This window comes from Phyllostomus discolor, chromosome 13 (genome assembly GCF_004126475.2).
Source record: "Phyllostomus discolor isolate MPI-MPIP mPhyDis1 chromosome 13, mPhyDis1.pri.v3, whole genome shotgun sequence".
NCBI lineage: Eukaryota > Metazoa > Chordata > Mammalia > Chiroptera > Phyllostomidae > Phyllostomus > Phyllostomus discolor.
Genome location: NC_040915.2, coordinates 52,872,461 through 52,889,231, shown reverse-complemented (window position 1 = coordinate 52,889,231; position 16,771 = coordinate 52,872,461). Strand labels below are relative to the sequence as shown.

The window sequence follows — 16,771 nt, the reverse complement described above, 5'->3', positions numbered from 1 at the left end:
CCCGCCTCTCTGCGGCGCACAGACGCCGCTCGCCTCCCTACGGTTCTCGACGGAAGCTTTTTATTTGTGGGCAAGGCAGTCCACTGGGGTGCAGGCAGACAATACTAGCCCTTCTAGCCATGTGAACTTCTATGGCACCCGTTCTTGATTTTTATGTGTGTGTGCATTCATAACATAACATGAACAGAGGAGCACCTGTGTGCGATTTATACAAGACCCAAGGACTCATCCGCTGACGGCGTCCACGAGCAAAAGATTTTGGAGACCTCAGGTCTTCAAGATGAAGCTGCCTGTTTGGACTCCTGAGGCCTCTTGGGGTCTGACCCTGGCCCCTCTGCTCCCCCTCCCCCGGTCCTGGCTCCCGCCCCACATGGCCCTGGCCTGCGCCTCAGATGCTCAGTTTTTCTCGTCCTTCTCAGCGTCTCAGCTGTGTCTGGGCCCCCTTGGCCGTGTCCTCGCGTCCACCGTGGGGACGGCAGCCCCCACCTCAGGGGCTGTGGTAAGGCTGAAATGAGGTGATACCACGAGCCCCAGCCGAGGGCAGCTACTTCGATGCTTTCGGAAACCCTACCCCGTAAGTCCCCCAGGGCCCAGAGCCATCCGCTGCGCTCTCCAGGGCCAGAGGAAAACCCTTGCAGACCAGCCCTGCCCTCGGGGAGCTGACGGTCCCCTCGCTGGCCTGTGGGCAGGTCACCGTGTGTCCTGGCACTGCCTCCAGCCTCCAGACCAGGCAGTCCAAAAGGGCAGCGCCTCTCCTCCGGGCCAGCTCCCTGGTCTTTCTCCTTGGCATTGTGACCGCTCGTGCTTCCTTGGTTTCTCTCTCCCCTCTCTCCCCACACTCCCTGCACTCCCTGGCCCCAGCTGGGGTTTGTGCAGTTCAGGATCTTGCCTTAGAGGGAGATAGCTGCGTTCCAGGGCGGGCTTCGGGTATTTCTGGGTCCCTGGACATAGGACCCTCCCGCCGTGTGCCACCCCTGCCACAGCGCCCGGGGCAGGGTGAGCCGGGATGATGTCCAGCACCTTCCCTGCGGCGCGAGGAGCAGCTGCTTAGCACTCCCTGAGTAACTGTGACTTACTCACAGTTCCCTCAGCTTCCAGCCTCACCTGACCTCCTGCGCCTGTTGGTGAGAATTCCATTGGTTTCTAAAATGCCAGTCTGGACGTATCTTAAAATAATTTCTTAAACCAAACTTCTTGATCTTTGCATCAGACACGGCTGGCCCTTGCAATTACCGGTATCCTCATTTTACTGAGGAGGGATGAGGCTCAGAGAGGTGAAGCAATTTGCCCAAAGACACACAGCTGGAGAGTGGCAGAGCTCAGCTTTGAACCCAGGGAGGATACAGGAAGGCTGTGGGGGCAGACGGAGGGAAGGCTGGGCGGAGAGCGTAGCTCGCTGTGTTTGTGGCGAGTGCTGGGAACCCAGCTGGGAGGGGGAGGGCAGAGTAGGGATAAGGAGGACCTTGAGGGCCAGCTCCCTATGTACTGGGCACTGTGCAGGGCACAGGGGTGGGGACACGGACTACGGGGTCCAACGGAAAGGCTGTTGAGTCCTGGCTGAGCCTCTTACACGCTGGATGGCCTTCACACCGATCTTTGCCTTTCTGGGCCTCAGTTTCCTCATCTGTACAATGGGAGCCACCAACAGTCCCTGTCTCATGGGGCTAGTGAGAGAATGCAGTGAGGTGACGTGGATTCAAAAGTTCCAGGCTCACACTAGGCGCTTCATACATGTGTCGCACACACACGCGCACACATGTGTTCTTTGCCTCCTTGACCCGCCTTCCGGAGGCGGAGTTCCTCCTTGGGGGAAGAGCATATGGCCTAACCTTGGCCCCACTTTCCCGGGGGCGGAGGAATTTAGGGGGAAGCCACCAGCTCAGAGCCTTGCTTCCTACTTATGAAAAGACTCACCCCACCACCCCCACTCACACAGTTCTCGGTTCCTGGAAGGCTGGGCTGTCAGTCACTTCCTGGGGGCGGAGCGAGCGGGGCCAACACTCAAGGCCCAACCCACCAGCTCCGGGGTGGGGAGAAGCCTCCGAGAGAGCCCGGGGGGGCGGGGGGGGGGGGCCCTCTTTCTGCAGGCTGGCAGCTGGGAGGACACCATGGAGGGGCCAGGGTCTGTTCCCAAGGGGGGCCCTGCACCCTGCCCCCATCCCCACCGTCCCCTGCATGCAGAGTGGCGGGGGGTGGGGGACACCTCTTAGCAGCTGTGTGACCTGAGCAGGTCACTTCACGGTCTCTGAGCCTCAGTTTCCTCACCTGTAGAATAGGTACAACTGTTTCAAAGAATGGTCACAAGAATGGGATGAGCTGCTGCAGGGAAGGTCCCCGGGGCTGGCATCCAGTAGGGCGTATTGTGTTTGGGGGGGCTCTCTCCGGGCCTGTGGGCAGAGGAGCAGGGGCAGGTGCACCCAGGGAGGGTACAGAGGTGGCAACCTGCCCCTCCCCCACAAGGAGTCAGGGAAGCTTCAGGGCCCTGTGTGAGAGCCGAGACCTCCCCCGCCTGCTGAGGAAACAGACGAGTGCCTGGGGTCCTGGCCCGGTGGCTCAGCTGGTTGGAGCGTCATCCCGTGTCCTGAAAGGCTGTGGGTTCGATTCCCAGTCAGGGCAGGTACCCAGGTTGCAGGTCCAGTCCCTGCTCTTGGGTACGTACAGGAAGCACGCAACCGATGCTTCCCTCGCATCGATGCTCCTCTCCCCCCGCCCCTTCCTCTCTCTCTGAAGCCAGTGGACGTGACCCCGGGTGAGGATTTTTGGAAGAAAGGTAAGCCCGCATCTCCCTGCCTGGGCCCGGGTAGGGCGACCTTCTTGTCCTGGATGTCCCCGACGTGAGCACTGGAAACCCCTGGCCCTGGCCCCCACGCCCCTCGGGCCCAGACAAGCTGGGAGCAGCTGCTGCCCCCACCCTGGGGCCTGCTGTCCCGCCCCACAGGCTTCAGAGGGAAGGGGCCGCCCCAGGCTGAGGCCGGGCCAGCCCCAGCCCACGGAACGGGAGGGAAACCGGCTCCCAGGGGTCCTGTGGGTCCGGGGGCCACGCAGGGAGCAAGGAGGGGGACAGAGCGCGAGCACTGGGTGTGAAACGTGGGGCGGTGGCTCGAACGTTTGCTGAAGTAAAGCTAGTGTAACACAACAAAAGCTGTATTACGAAGCCCTCGCTGCGCGGGGTGGCGGTGGGGGGCTCTGTCGTCCCCTCATCGCCCGAGGGGGCCTCCTCCCTCTTCGCTGCACCCTGGCTGCGGGGATGCCCATTACGCAGATTAGGAAAGCGAGGCTCTGAGTCACTTCCTCCCGGCCCCTCGTTCCACCTGTCTGTCTGTCTGTCTGTCTGTCCACAGCTGGCAGGAAGACAGCCGCACAGGGCAGGAGGGCTGGGTGGGGCTCCGAGACGGGGCAGAGAGCTGTCACGTCTTTTTCGTCTTCTGTTCACCCAAGAGAGGAGGCCAGACTCTGCCTATTTCCTATCTTTCGCCCTAAAATCAGGCTGGACTCAGGGGGGTGTGCAGCCCTCTGGGGGGCCCACACCCGAGCTCCAGGGACCTGCACTGTGCAGCCACCCTGGGCTCAGGAAAGATGTCCATGGGACTCCTAGACACTCGGGACCTCCCATTCAGAACCTTGGACCCCAGGAGTCCCAAAGTTCAAGTTCTAGGAACCTTAAGATGCGAAAGACCGAGCCTCTCGGGGTGCTGGCTGAGCAGCTTCAAGAGCGGGGAAGGCTCCACATCCCCAAGTCGGTCAAACCGAGGCCCTGGTGACGGCCCCCCACCCCCGCCCAACCAGACCCCCAGTCCTAGTGCAGGTCTATGTCTCCTCAGACAGGGCGGGGCCTAGCCCAACTTGGGGTCAAACCCAGCACCAAACCAGATCCAGTCCCGGCCCTGTCGTTCGCAAGCTGTGTGACCTCAGGCGACTGAACTCACCTCTCTGAGCCCCCGGCTCCTGGCTGGAACATGGGGGCAACCGTGTCACTTGCCCTGCGTGGGGCTGGGGGTTCAAGTGAGCAGGTCAGGTTGCCCGTTCAGCATATAGTAAGTGCTCAATAAAGGCTAGCTCCTTTCATTGTCATTCTGCATTTAGGGCCGTGTCCCTGAAAAGTCCCCCGCCCTGGGACGGCTCTGACACAAGTCTGGCCTTGTCGGTCAGGCAGGGCCAGGAGGAAGCCCCGGGGGCAGGGTACAGCCTCGGCCTCCTCTGGCTCGTAAATCTCACACAGGTCCGGCACAAATGACACCCCTTCTTTATTACAACATCATAAGCGTGTAATTCTGTAACGTAGCAATAGCACACTCAATCACGCCCTGTGACACTTCAGGTGACCTGTCCAAATTCATACTACAGAGTATCCCACCCGTGTTATCACCCCGATGACCGCACTCAAGCAGGCCCCACCCCTGCCGGACCCTGCCAGTGTCTGCGGAGCGTCGACCCCGTGCGGGGCCCGGTCTAAGGGCTCTGCGTGACCTGCCAGCTCGCTGGGAGGGGGGGTGCCCTACGACCCAAAGCAGCAGCTTGTCCCCTCTGAGCCTCGGTCTGCTCTGGCCTGGCCGAGCTTCCCGGGAGGCGCGGCCAGGAGCCGGCTGCCCAGCCCTCCCCACATCCCAGTTTCACTCTCTTGAGGCTGCCGGTCAAGCCTGGGTGGTGGCATTTGCCACTTACAGTGTGGCCTGCGCAGGGAACCCCCTGAGCAAGCCACTCCTGGGGCTCGAGGCCTGGGAGCCGCTTCCTGAGCTCCCTGCCCGGGGGCTTGGAGAGGCTTGGCCTGGGGAACTGGAAGCCAGAGGCAGGAGGGGGAAGCAAGCCGAAGGGTCCGGGCAGGAAGGAGGAGGATCCCAGGTACCCGTGGCCCTGACCCTCGTCTATGGTGTGTGTGCGCAGGGGGCACTGCTTGGGCCACCAGCCCCCCTGTTTTCCTTTTTGCCCCTGAAGCACCCCAACACACATTAAGAGTATTGTCATTAGTGAGGGGTTTTTGCTAGCCATAGTATCCTAATTCTAACATTTTACTCATTGGTTAGGAGCATATGTCGTTTCCTCGATCTTATTCAAAACAAAAAAAAGCGCAAAGAGCCCCGGCCAGCTGGCTCTGCTGGCTGGAGCACCGTCCCGCGCGCCCGAGGTCCGTGTGCGGTCAGGGCGCATACACAAGGCCACCGGTCAAGGTTTCTCTCTCACATCAGTGCCTCTCTCTCTCTGCCTCCCTCTCTCTCTAGAACCAAGACACATATCCTCGGGTGAGGATTAAAAAAATAAACAAACATGAAACAGCACGAAGAAGGCAGCTGTGGAGACAATGTTTTCATGGACGGAGCCTGCAGCCCTCCTAGGAGTCGCCCGGGCCCGGCCCCAGCTCTGCGCCTGAGCAAATTCCTCCACTGTCTGGGCCCCGGTATCCTACCCATGGAAGGGGGGTAGGATGGATTTTAGGGAAACGCTTCCCATTTCTCCAATTTTTTGAATTCAGAATATTCCCAAGCCATGAGGGCAGACCGCAGTGGAGGGAGGAGGCCCCAGTGGAGACAGCAGAACGAGGCCACGCACTCCAGGGAGACCTTGGTCCCAAGGCCCCTGACTTTTGGGTTGCCCTCCCTCCCCAGGGGCACAGCTCAGGGCCTGCCCCCACCTGCCCTCAGCTGCCAGGCAGGACTGCTGGCCCCTGGGGTACCCCCAGCCACTCCCTGTGGTTTCAGAAGCCAGCCAGCACTTACCGTGCTCAGTAGAGCATGGGACAGTTGCTTTGTGGTCCCAAGAGAAGTGGCTTCTCTGTTTCAGCGACAAGGACCCAGCCCACGCTGCAGGGCCCTGCTGTGGCAGCCCCTGCCGTGGTCCTAGACCCTGCCAACGCCCAACGGCTGAGTGTGAAAAACGGAAGCGAGAATGTGGTTGCTCAGGCCACGTGACGGCCCATACCTCCTTGTTTGTGACAGCTCCGGTGACACTGTGCACTGTGCTGGGTAGGGGTGGGAGGCAGGGGCCCGCGGGGCCTGATGTCACGCTTGTGTTCCGGTAACCATGAAAACACAGAGGGCCACGTGGAAATCTGGGGAGCAGCGGTCGAGGGGACCCAGCAGAGGAAGGCCGCAGCATTACACCACAGCTGAGGAGGGCGGCGGTGACAAGGGACCCCGCCCTGGAAGGGAGTAAGAGATGCAAGAGGGCAGGAGTCGCTTTTGGCCCAGGAAGGGAGCGGGGGTATTCAACCCAGGCCCCCCTGAACCTTGCGAACCTGATGGGGCCCTTCTTTGTGAACAGGGGGTCCCTCTGGCCGCAGCCAAGCACCTCCCAGTGGACTCAGACTGCCAAGTGCACAGGGGCAAGGCCTGCTCCTTTTCTTTCCCAACTTGTTTGTTTGGGCCACCGGGGTGACCCGGGCTGGATGCGCCCAGATCCAGAGCAGAGCAATTTCAGACTCCGCCCTCCTGCAGCTCTTGGTCGGGTGGGGGAGCTGTCAAAAAAACAGACCACGGTGACACTGTGTGATGACAGAGGCACTCTGTGGCAAGCCAGGGAGGGGCCCCTAACCCGACCTGGGTGGGGGAGGGGGTGTCAGGGGACTCTTCCAAGGGGAAGTGGCACTCGAGATGACAGGTAGGGGGGGCTGGGGGCGCAGCCCAGGCCCAGAGCGGCGCACAGGCAAAGGCTGGGCAGCCTCGGGGTGCAGAGCTCTGGGGAAAGGGGCCGTGCCTGGCCGCAGGCAGGGCTCAGATGGTGGGGGGTGGGGAGCGGCTCGTGGGCTGCCGTGCCCACAGCTCGTTTCAACGGAAAGACTGCAGCCCCACTGGGTGGGGTCCCTGTACCGACCTACCTCACTTTCTTGTACCCCGCTTTAGGGCACCCCGCGTCATTGCACCTTGGTTTATGGCACTTCCCAGATACACTGAGGAGAGGGTTTCGGTTAGTGCACTTGCGTTTCTGTGTGTGTTACCACGGTTACCAACCGTGTGGCGACCCTGCAGGGGACAGGTCTCTCCGTGCCATTGGCTCACGTCTCGTCTCCGTGTCCCATTTCTGGCAATTCTGGCAAGAGTTCAGACCTTCCCGCTGCTGTGTCTGTCGTGGTGCTCTGTGACCAGTGAGTGACCTTTGAGGAATTGTTCGTGAAAAGAATCGGTGTTGTCTTATTTGAAGACGCTGCCACAGCCGCCTCCACCTTCAGCAACTGACCCCCTGACGGGTCAGCAGCACCAGCAGGGAGGCCAGAGCCTCCAAAAGGTTGCAATTTGCTGGAGGCTCCGATGATGGCCGGCATATTTTTTTTTTGGCAGTGAAGGATTTCTAAACTAAGACGTTGTTATTTATCCATTTATCCTCACCTGAGGACATGCTTATTAGCTTTAGAGACAGAGGGGAGGGTGGGAGAAAGAGAGGAAAACATTGATATGAGAGAGAACTATCAATTTGCCTCTTGCACGCACCCTGACTGGGGACCGAACCCGTGACCTTTCAGTGTACAGGATGACACTCCAGCCGAGCCACACCAGCCAGGGTGTGTTTTTTAGACATAATGCTATTGCACACTTTAGGGGTTACAGAGCAAAGGGGCCGAGGGGAGTGTGGACGTTATACTATTACCGAAAGGAACCCCCCGGGTTCGTTATGTCCGCTGCCTTATAGGAAAGATGTCTCCCAATGCCAGAGATTTGTGAAAAGGAAAGAAATGTTTATTGAGTGCTATACAGACTTAAAGTAGTGGCCTAATGTCTTCATTAAAATATCAAAGTCCTTTAGGATGCCCACAGACGCCCACAGTGCTTCCTTCTCCCCCTGCCCTAATTCGGGGTGCCGGAACTCCGGAAAAGAAGCAAATGTTCATGTTTCAGGCCGCTGGCACCGTCAGCTGTGCCGCCGTCCAGGCAGGCTCTCCAATTAACCCAAAGCCACGTGGCACCTTCTTGTGGCCTACTGGCTAGAGTCCTTTCACCCCTTTTCTTCCAGGCAAAGTCTCTCCTGCTTCCCAGGCCACGTGGCCAAAGGGAGCACCCCAAAACCGCGTGGTTCTCCTTTCACCAAAGCTGCAGAGGTCCCCACTCTGGCCAAAACTACAGGGTTCCTCTCTCCACCAAAGCTGAAGGGAGGGGGGGGGGTCCCCACTCTGCCAAAGCCAAGTGGCGGTTCTCTGCTAAAGCCGCATGGTGGTTCAGTTCCCCCTACTAAAGCTGTGCGGGTCCCCACTCTGGCGAAACCGCATGGCTCTCTCTTCAATGGCTGCCAAGTCTGGGTTTAAATCCCCGCACCAGTCATCCTCTGTGCCCCCATTTCTGACTCCTCCTACAATCAGTTACACCTGCCAGCATTTCTGTATTATTCCAAGTTCACTGGGCTGCCATCATGAGTCTGGGCAGGGGTGGCCCCATGTCATGGAACCAATCTTCTCCAAGCTCTCACACAGGCGCTGTAATTCGGGGGACCTGCCCCCCAGTTACATCTTGGGGGGAAGTCCCTTTCCATCCCCTGGTCTCAGAGCATGGCCACAACTATTTAACATATCTATGCAGCCAGTTAAGGGTTACAGATGTGTTAAATGGCCATGCCAGAGGTTAGCTGTAAAGCTGTGGCTGTACAAAACAGCCCTGCATGTTCCTGCTCCATGTGCCCCTTCCCCCGACTCCCACCTGAGGGGGAAGGGGGGAGGACATTGAGTATGTCTTTCTAACATTTCCTGGACACCTTGAGTTCTGGACCCCATCCCAAATCCCTTTTTGGGGCTCCCCTCTTGGCTGCACCCTGTATCAAACAGACTACAGTAGAGTGTGAACATAACTTTTACATGCACTAGGGAATCCCCCAAATTCGTGTGACTTGCTGTGTTACCGTGGTCTGGAACCCCACCCACAGCACGTGCGAGGTCTGCCTGTACGGGCACACGCCTAAGGGTCACCCCTGTGCCACACGGTCTCCCCACGGCAGCCGTCACCAGGGCCTGCCCAAAGGTGCTTGTGCGGCGGTCCGTTCGGTGGCATGCCGCTCCTCTGCTGCACCTGGGCGGGCAGCGGACTGGGGAGCTGTTCACACCAGTGGCGAGATCAGTCCTCAGAAAATACCATGTTTTTTGGATAATAAGATGCACCCCCAAATCTGGGAAGAAAGGGGGGGTGCATCTTATAGTCCTAATATAGCTTGCTGTGCTCACTGTGGGGGGGCATGGGGGGCGGTGGCCTATGTTATTAAGTATTTTACCACATTTTTTGCTTCCAATTTTTTTCCTATTTTCCTCCTCGAAAACCTAGGTGTGTCTTATGGTCCCGTGCATCTTACAGTCTGAAGAACTCGGTAGTACCATAGAGACAAAGAGAGGAAGTGTGAGGTGGCCAGAGCCAATCAAGATTAGCTTCCATCGGGCATTTACCAGGCACAAGCTGGCCAGGTATGCCTTCCATTACTAGGGAAAATGGGGGTGGGGGAATTACACACTTGTGGGGTCCTGCAAATTTGCGCCTGGGCCAGTTTGTGACAGGCCAGGTAAAGCTGAGATCCGACCGCCTATTTGTAATTCGCTGGGACCTCTCCGTGGCTCCTCCCCCACGATGCCCACTTCCTGTCGGACCCTCTGCTCAAAGCCCTGAAAACTGCAGGAACACGAGGGGGCTGTCTCTCACAGGGCCACCCCTGCCTTCCCCAGCGTGACGAGGAAGCTGAGGCCCAGGGAAGGGCCCAGGTCATCCAGCCGGCCAAGCCCACTCTTTCCCCCAAACAAGAGTCCAGCTGGCTGGGCAGCCCAGCTGTGCAGCTTTTCTCTGGGGCAGCGCTTTCTGAATGTACCTGCCAGCCACGGGACCTTGGATCCAATGAAAGCAAAGGTCTCATAGAGCACAGAGCCACTCTAATGAAAGGCCCAGCCCTGGGAGGGAAGGGAGGCCTGGTACCCAGTGGGCCGCCCCCCCCCCCCCCCACCGCCCCGTCATCCTCTGCCATTGAAGGGAGGGCTGGCAGGCTGAGATTTGTGTATTGGAATCATTTAAAGGGGAAATGGCCACTCTGAAGCCATGGCAGCTGGGGTGCAATTCCTCTTCTGAAATGGGAACAGGACTGCAGGGAGTTTCTGTTTGGCCCCGGCTCTGGCTGTCCCTGTGGGGGCAGGCGTCTGGGACGCGAGCCTGCGGAGTGAGGCCGGCCCTCCAGAGTGAATGAAGAGCGGGGCTCCTCAGGGGTCGCTGGGTCGGCGTGGGCACCGAGGGGAGGACCGAACCCTAGAAGGTCAAAGGGCAATCTCATCTAGAACCATGTTCCAGACTCAGTGGTTTCACAAGAACGGTTTAGCGGCTGCGGGAATCCATGCCTGCAACAGCCACCCTGAGCGCGAGGCTTTGGCAGCACGAGGGCGAACAGCCCAGGGTCTCAGACCTCAAGGGGCTCCGAAGCCGACCGGCATGAGGAGGAGGTCGATTCAAACTGGCTTAGGTGGCGGTAGGATTCCAGGGGCATCTCATGGAATTTAAGGTCAGAAAAGCAGCCGGACGTTAGGTGTGGACTTAGGGAGCAAAAGGGACCCAGAAGTCCTTCCTTTCATTGCTGTGTGCCTGCTCTGTCTGCTGGCTCCCTGGAGCCCCCAACTCCCAGGCCCCTGCGAACGGAAACTCAGATAGGACGCACTGGAGGTATTATGGACTCCAAGGGGCTCCCTGGCCCAGCCTGGGGTCACCCGTGGTCGGGGGAGGGCTGTGTCCTGCAAGCAAATTTCTGCCACACGGATCATCCAACAGGTGCCCCCTACCCAGATATCTGTATTTTCAACTCATTCACTCAACGTTTACTGACACAACGTGCCAGATCCTAGGGATACCACAGAGAATGAAACAAGTGCCTGTCCACGTGGAGTTTACATTGAACTTGGGGGAAGACAATCAAAAACTCAACGAGCTGGCAGATCCGAGGGTAATACGTGTGACGGGGAAGACGGCAGGGAATGAGCTGCGCAGGTGCTGGGGGCAGGGAGGACGGGCGGTCCAGAGAACAGCACGTGCAAAGGCTCAGAGGCAGGCGGGAGGCCTCGTGAACACAGTGGGGCCTCCGGAGAGGGGGCTGGGGGGTCTGCAGGGAAGGGTTGCCTCGGCCGAGCGTGAGGGTTTTAGCTCACATTCTGAGTGGGATGAGAAGTCTTGGAGGGTTTTAAATCTAAGCACAGGGGGTCAGCAAGCTTTTTCTTAAGGGGCCCGAGTAAATACGTGACTTCCGGCCACAGGGTCTCTGTTGCAAGTACTCAACTCTACAAATGTGGAAGAGCGGCCACGAGTGATACGCACACAGATGGGTGTGGCCATGTTCGCACTCTATTTATGGACACTAAGATTTGAATTCATGTAATTCATGTAAGATTTATGTAATTCTTCCTTGTCGCTGTTCTTTTGTTTTTCCCCAACCACTTAAAAATGTAAACCGGTTCTCAGTTTGTGGGCTGCATCTGGCCCGTGGACCTTAGTTTGCCCACCCCACCTCAGCGTCTGAAGAAGTTCCACCGGCTGTCAAGACTAAAGCCGGGGACGGCAGGAAGCTGGTTGGAAGCTGTGACAGTTACATCACGTGTCAACCTGACTGGGCCCTGGTGTGCTCAGAAGTTTGGTCGCACTGCGAGGGCACTGCTGGGAGGGAGGGACGGGACTGGGTGGAGATGGGCAGACCGGCTTCCGTGCCATGGGTGGGCCTCACCCAACCAGTGGAAGGCCAGGATGGGCCTCCTTGGCTGACGGTCTGCGTGAGCAGTGGCTTTTCGGCTGCCTCTACACTCACACTGGGATGCCTGCTTTTCGGGGTCTCCAGCTTGCCAACTGGAGATCTCGGGACTTGGCCTCCATAACTGTGTGACCCAGTTCCTTATGATGAAACTCTCTATAAATGAGTGTATTTGGACCCATCCTATCTGGAGAACCCTACTACAGGAGATCAGTCCACATCAGCGATGAGAAGGGTAAGAATGGAGGTGTGAGAAGTAGCTGGAATATGCCCTGACTGGTATGGCTCAGTGGGGTGGGCATCCTCCTGCAAACCATAAGGTCGCCAGTTCGATTCCCGGTCAGGGCACATGCTTGGGGTGCCGGCCAGGTCCCCAGTTGGGGGGCGTGCAAAAGCAACTGATCCAAGATGTTTCTCTCTCACATCAGTGCTGCTCTCCCTCCCTTCCCTTCTCTCTAAAAATCAAATCATAAAAAAAAAAAGTAGCTAGAATAGATGTAGTTTGAAGCCAGAGCCGATATGCACAGCCAACAGCCCGCAAGCGGGATGTGAGATCGGAACCAGGTAGGGTGGGAGGCTGGGGCTCAGGGGCCCTCATGGGAGAGTCTGCAGAGTGGGGACCGGGGACTCCCTGCGAAATCTTGACAGATTCTGTTCCAGAAAACATCACTCTGGAAGCAAAAAAAGGGAACAAGTGGGTGGAGGTAGAGGAACCAGGTCAAAAACTGGCCTGGTCTCTATAAGGAAAGGTGTTTGCCAGGGGCCCAGATGAGAATCTCCACCCACCAATGTCACCCCAATAAACTGAATTACAAAAACCTTCACTTTGCCATCTATTTTTTTTTTAAGATTTTATTTATTTATTTTTAGAGAGGGAAGGGAGGGAGAAAGAGAGAGAGAGAAAGAGAAACATCAATGTGCGGTTGCTGGGGGTCATGGCCTGCAACCCAGGCATGTACCCTGACTGGGAATCGAACCTGTGACACTTTGGTTCACAGCCCACGCTCAATCCACTGAGCTACGCCAGCCAGGGTCGCCATCTTTTCTGATACTCGGATATGCTGCCTCTAGAAGAAACTAGCCAGGGTGATAACTCACTTGTCATTTTGAAACTGTGGTTGAGGGCGGCAGGACACAGCCAAGGCGTTTGTTTGGTAACCATGAGATGCGCAGTCTGCCTCCTACGACCCAACGAGCACTTTGGCGTGGAAACGAACCTGCAGCAACTTCCTGTTATTCACCGGGCAGCTTCCCAGTTCTCAGGCTCGTCACTGTAGCCTCAGCACTTGGATTTCATCCTGAAATCCCCATGGTTGACTTCTCAGCCCTCGGGGCACGGAGCTCCAACACCTTTCCTTGCTGGACCATTAGGCCATTCGCTCCAGTTTTCTCCGAGACCTTTACACTGTCACTATAAACAAGTAGTTACCCAGTGAATGCCAGGATGAACAGAACCATGTCCGGCAGGTGGACAGGACTAGGTAGGGTTAGGAACGAAACAGGGCTATGATGAAGGCGAGCCCCGCTGCTGGGACCTAAGGGGCACCTGGTGGAGGTGAAGTTCAAACAAATCTGGCAACCCGCACCCCCTCAGGGCACCCAGGCACCTCGAGTGTGAGCCCTTCACACTGCAGTCGACTTGCATCGCAGGCTGGCCGTGAAGGTGGGGAGGTGCCTCACGTGTACTTGAAGCCCCGGCACATGCACATAGCGCCCGGTACCGGGCAAGCCCCTTGCTCTTCCCCTTTGCAACACTCACTGCTTGTCTCTGCCACCCCAAAGCTTTCCCTGCACCCAGAACTGCCTGCTGGGATCCCATCGGAGTCACCTCTCCACAGTGCTGTTTCAAAACCCCAAAATCCTTTTCCCCCAAATTCACTTAGTCTCTGAGATGTGAATAAGTCTCCATGAAAAGAGAAAAACCTAAGCACCTAGTGGCCAGTCCCCAAACTCTAGAGCGCGTGGGTCTCTTTTGGTCACAGAAGAGGCCCACCAGTCCGACCACTTGCATTTCAACCGCCGACTTCTGAGCCGAGCACTGAAGTGGAGTTCCTCCTTTGTCTTCTGACCCCAGGCATCCCAGGTCACGGAGAGGCTTCACCTGCCAAGGTCCCCTACCATGCAGTCTGTCATGTGAGCCGAGTTCCTCACCCCAAACTTCCATGCCCAGCCCCCCATTTACTCAGGCCCTTAAAACCAGTTTTCTTACTCAGTTTCAATTCCATGCAATAAAATCATGCTGTATTTCAAAGATCCCACGAGCCTAAAACCACCCTCCTCTGCATGCCAACCACTCCTACAGTCTTAGCCGCTATCTTATCTTCGAGGAGCTTTCACGCTGGAGCAATTTCTCACTCCCCACTTCTCCCTTCCACCTCCTGCAGAAGCTCGCCAGGGGAGGAAGGTCACAGAGCACACTGTGACTAGTGTCTCCTAGCAGAGGCCTTCCCCCTCCAAGTCTGTGCCAGTCCGTTTGCTGGTGGGCTACGTTTGTGGGGTGGGGGTCCAGGAATGCTGCCTCTGGGACTTAAAATCGCACACACTCTGCCAAGGGGGTGATGCCATCCCCACTTCAGTCAGAGGTGGCAGCTGGGACCGAGATCAAGCATTCAAATGTATTGTCCCCATCACACGGGTTCAAAGTGTATTTCCCAGTTTGTACAGCCTTCATTTTTTGACGTCTTCAGGTCTTGTGTAATTTGACTTTTATGGAGCCAATCTATCTTTTCCTATGTGACTTATTCTATTGCTTTGGGATTTAAAATGTTCTCCCCAGTCTGAAGTCCAGATTAAGAAGGAACTTAAGCCCTGGCTGGCGTAGCTCAGTGGATTGAGCTCGGGCTGCGAACCAAAGTGTCGCCGGTTCGATTCCCAGTCAGGGTACATGCCTGGGTTGCAGGCCATGACCCCCAGCAACCACACATTGATGTTTCTCTCTCTCTATCTCCCTCTCTTCCCTAAAAATAAATAAATAAGATCTAAAAAAAAAAAAAAAAGAAGGAACTTGCTTTTTTCTTACAGATTTGAAAAACAAAAATGTTTCCTGTAACTACTGCCTCCATTAAGAACGTACGTTGCATCCGCGGGAGGCCCTAGGGAGTCTCCGCGCCCAGCGCCACTTCACACGGCCACAGCGTTTCCTTCCCACCACCGACTCGGGTGCCGCTTTCAACGGGTTACTCACGCACCGTGCATACATTACTTCTAACCGTTCCTTTCTGGGGGTAAAGACGTTTATAGGAAATTTAGAAATTCAGAAAAATCCAATTACATAAGATTACTAAAAATTGCTAAATCCACATAGCAACATTTGTGGCATTTATGCTACACATAAATACACATCACGTAGTCCTGGCTGGTGTAGCTCTGTGGTTTGAGTGCAGGCCTGTGAACCAAAGGGTCGCCGGTTCGATTCCCAGTCAGGCCACATGCCTGGGATGCAGGCCAGGTCCCCAGTAGGGGGTGTGTGGCAGGCAACCACACATCGATGTTTCTCTCCCTCGGTAAAAATAAATAAAAATCTAAATTAAAAAAATTTAAATATACATCACGTATACTTATACCCTTAAAAGGGTTTGCCAGAAACGATCCCTTCTGGTGTGGTTATTCTATTTTATCTTTATTCGTGGGGCCCGGCCTAGCCTCCTGACTAGAAATTCTGCTCTTTTATGTTTGCATGAACAGGTCTAACGGACTTGCCGTCCCTCCCCCACCTTACTTTTGAAAAAGTACTTCTAGAAGCCAACTGACGCCATTTACCTCAAAGTGACTTCAAGGCAGGGAGAGTGGGAGACAATTCTTTTTAAACACAAATTTTACTTTTCTGATGCCATCAGTAATACAGTTCACCGTGGGGCACTTGGAATATACCTGGTGGTGGCCACCCGACACCCTGAAATAAGAGTCAACGGCTTCCAATAACTACGCAGCAGGGGTGACAAACTCCTTTTCACTGGGGTCCACGTCAGCCTCGTGGTTGCCCTCAAAGGGCCGGATGGAACTTTAGGACTGTATGAATGTAACCTCTCCTCACTAGGGGCAGGGAGCTCCCGGCGCTGCCGCCGGGTAGAAACAAGGTGCCGGGCCGGATTCGGCCCGCGGGCCTGGCATTTGCAGCCTGTGCTGCACAGTCCTGCAATTCATGAATGTGACAAGTGAACTAACCGGTCTCGCTGGACTTCTTTTGACTCTTCTAATTCCTGAACATGTCTCCCACCAGTTTCCTGGAACAAAATCCTGGGTCAGCAGAAAGAACACTGAAGACTTCTGACACACCCGTCGTGCTGCCCTCTAGAAAGGTTGTGCCAATTTCCATAAACTTCCTCTAACAGTAAAGACTTTTTTTAATAATAATAAAAAAAAAGGAACACAGGGCACTGTCCGGGTTGGACGCGCACAGCCCACCTGGGTAGGTGAAGGTGTGTCCCCGATGACGACGCCTCAGGCAGTGACCCGCCGGCGGCTGCAGGGCACTCCCGCGTGCCAGCTGAAGCAGACCGACTGGGCCACTCAGAGTTAACAGATTCCGAGGAGCCGGCAGTTTCTCTAGACACAACACCCAGCGCAGCAAGGGAAGTCACCTTGAAAGAAAGGGAAGTTCTCCCCCAACGGGGCCTGTCTGGGGCCACACGGTGATCTGTTTGTTGGGTCTCCTGGCGAAGAAGCGAGGCGCCGAGTGGGCAAAGCAGCCAGTCGTAAACACCCCACACCACGCGTCTCCCCCCGACGCCGGGCACCGAGGGGCTGCAGACGGCATCCCCCAACTTCCACTTCCTGCGAGCACGCACTGACCACGGGCCTGGCTGCCGCTCCCTCCAACACGACAGCGCGTTTGGAAGGTGTCTGAGGAAGGGCAGCTGTGTGCCAAGTGGCCGACACACTTGAATACCACTTAGAAAAACAGAACAATGGGAAGTTCTTCGCCGCAATCACTGAGGTGCCATGAGACGATGTTTTAGTGCAAAAAGGGAAGCCCTTGAAAGAGGACCATGACATTCAAATGACCCTGAAAGCCTTCTGCAGGAATAAAAATCACAGCCAAAAACAAGAGAATTTTTCTTCTACCGAAGAAAAGAAACGGTTTCAAAGGCCCGGACCGGAA

The 16,771-nt window shown here is 56.5% G+C and overlaps 1 protein-coding gene across 5 annotated transcripts in view; it reads right to left on the bottom strand.

The window, feature by feature from the left end:
• The window catches only part of SELPLG (selectin P ligand), a 30,171-nt gene extending 24,310 nt beyond the window's left edge, over positions 1 to 5,861 (bottom strand). For 2 of the 5 annotated variants that reach the window (XR_004900365.1, XM_036013788.1), the window contains exon 1: positions 5,712 to 5,843. The gene's annotated coding sequence lies outside the window, so the exon portion shown is untranslated. Of the gene's footprint in view, positions 1 to 2,265; positions 2,401 to 5,711 lie in introns of those variants that run through there. The other 3 variants (XM_028528773.2, XM_036013787.1, XM_036013786.1) reach the window with 3 other exon arrangements.
• Between the last annotated feature and the right edge of the window lie 10,910 nt (positions 5,862 to 16,771).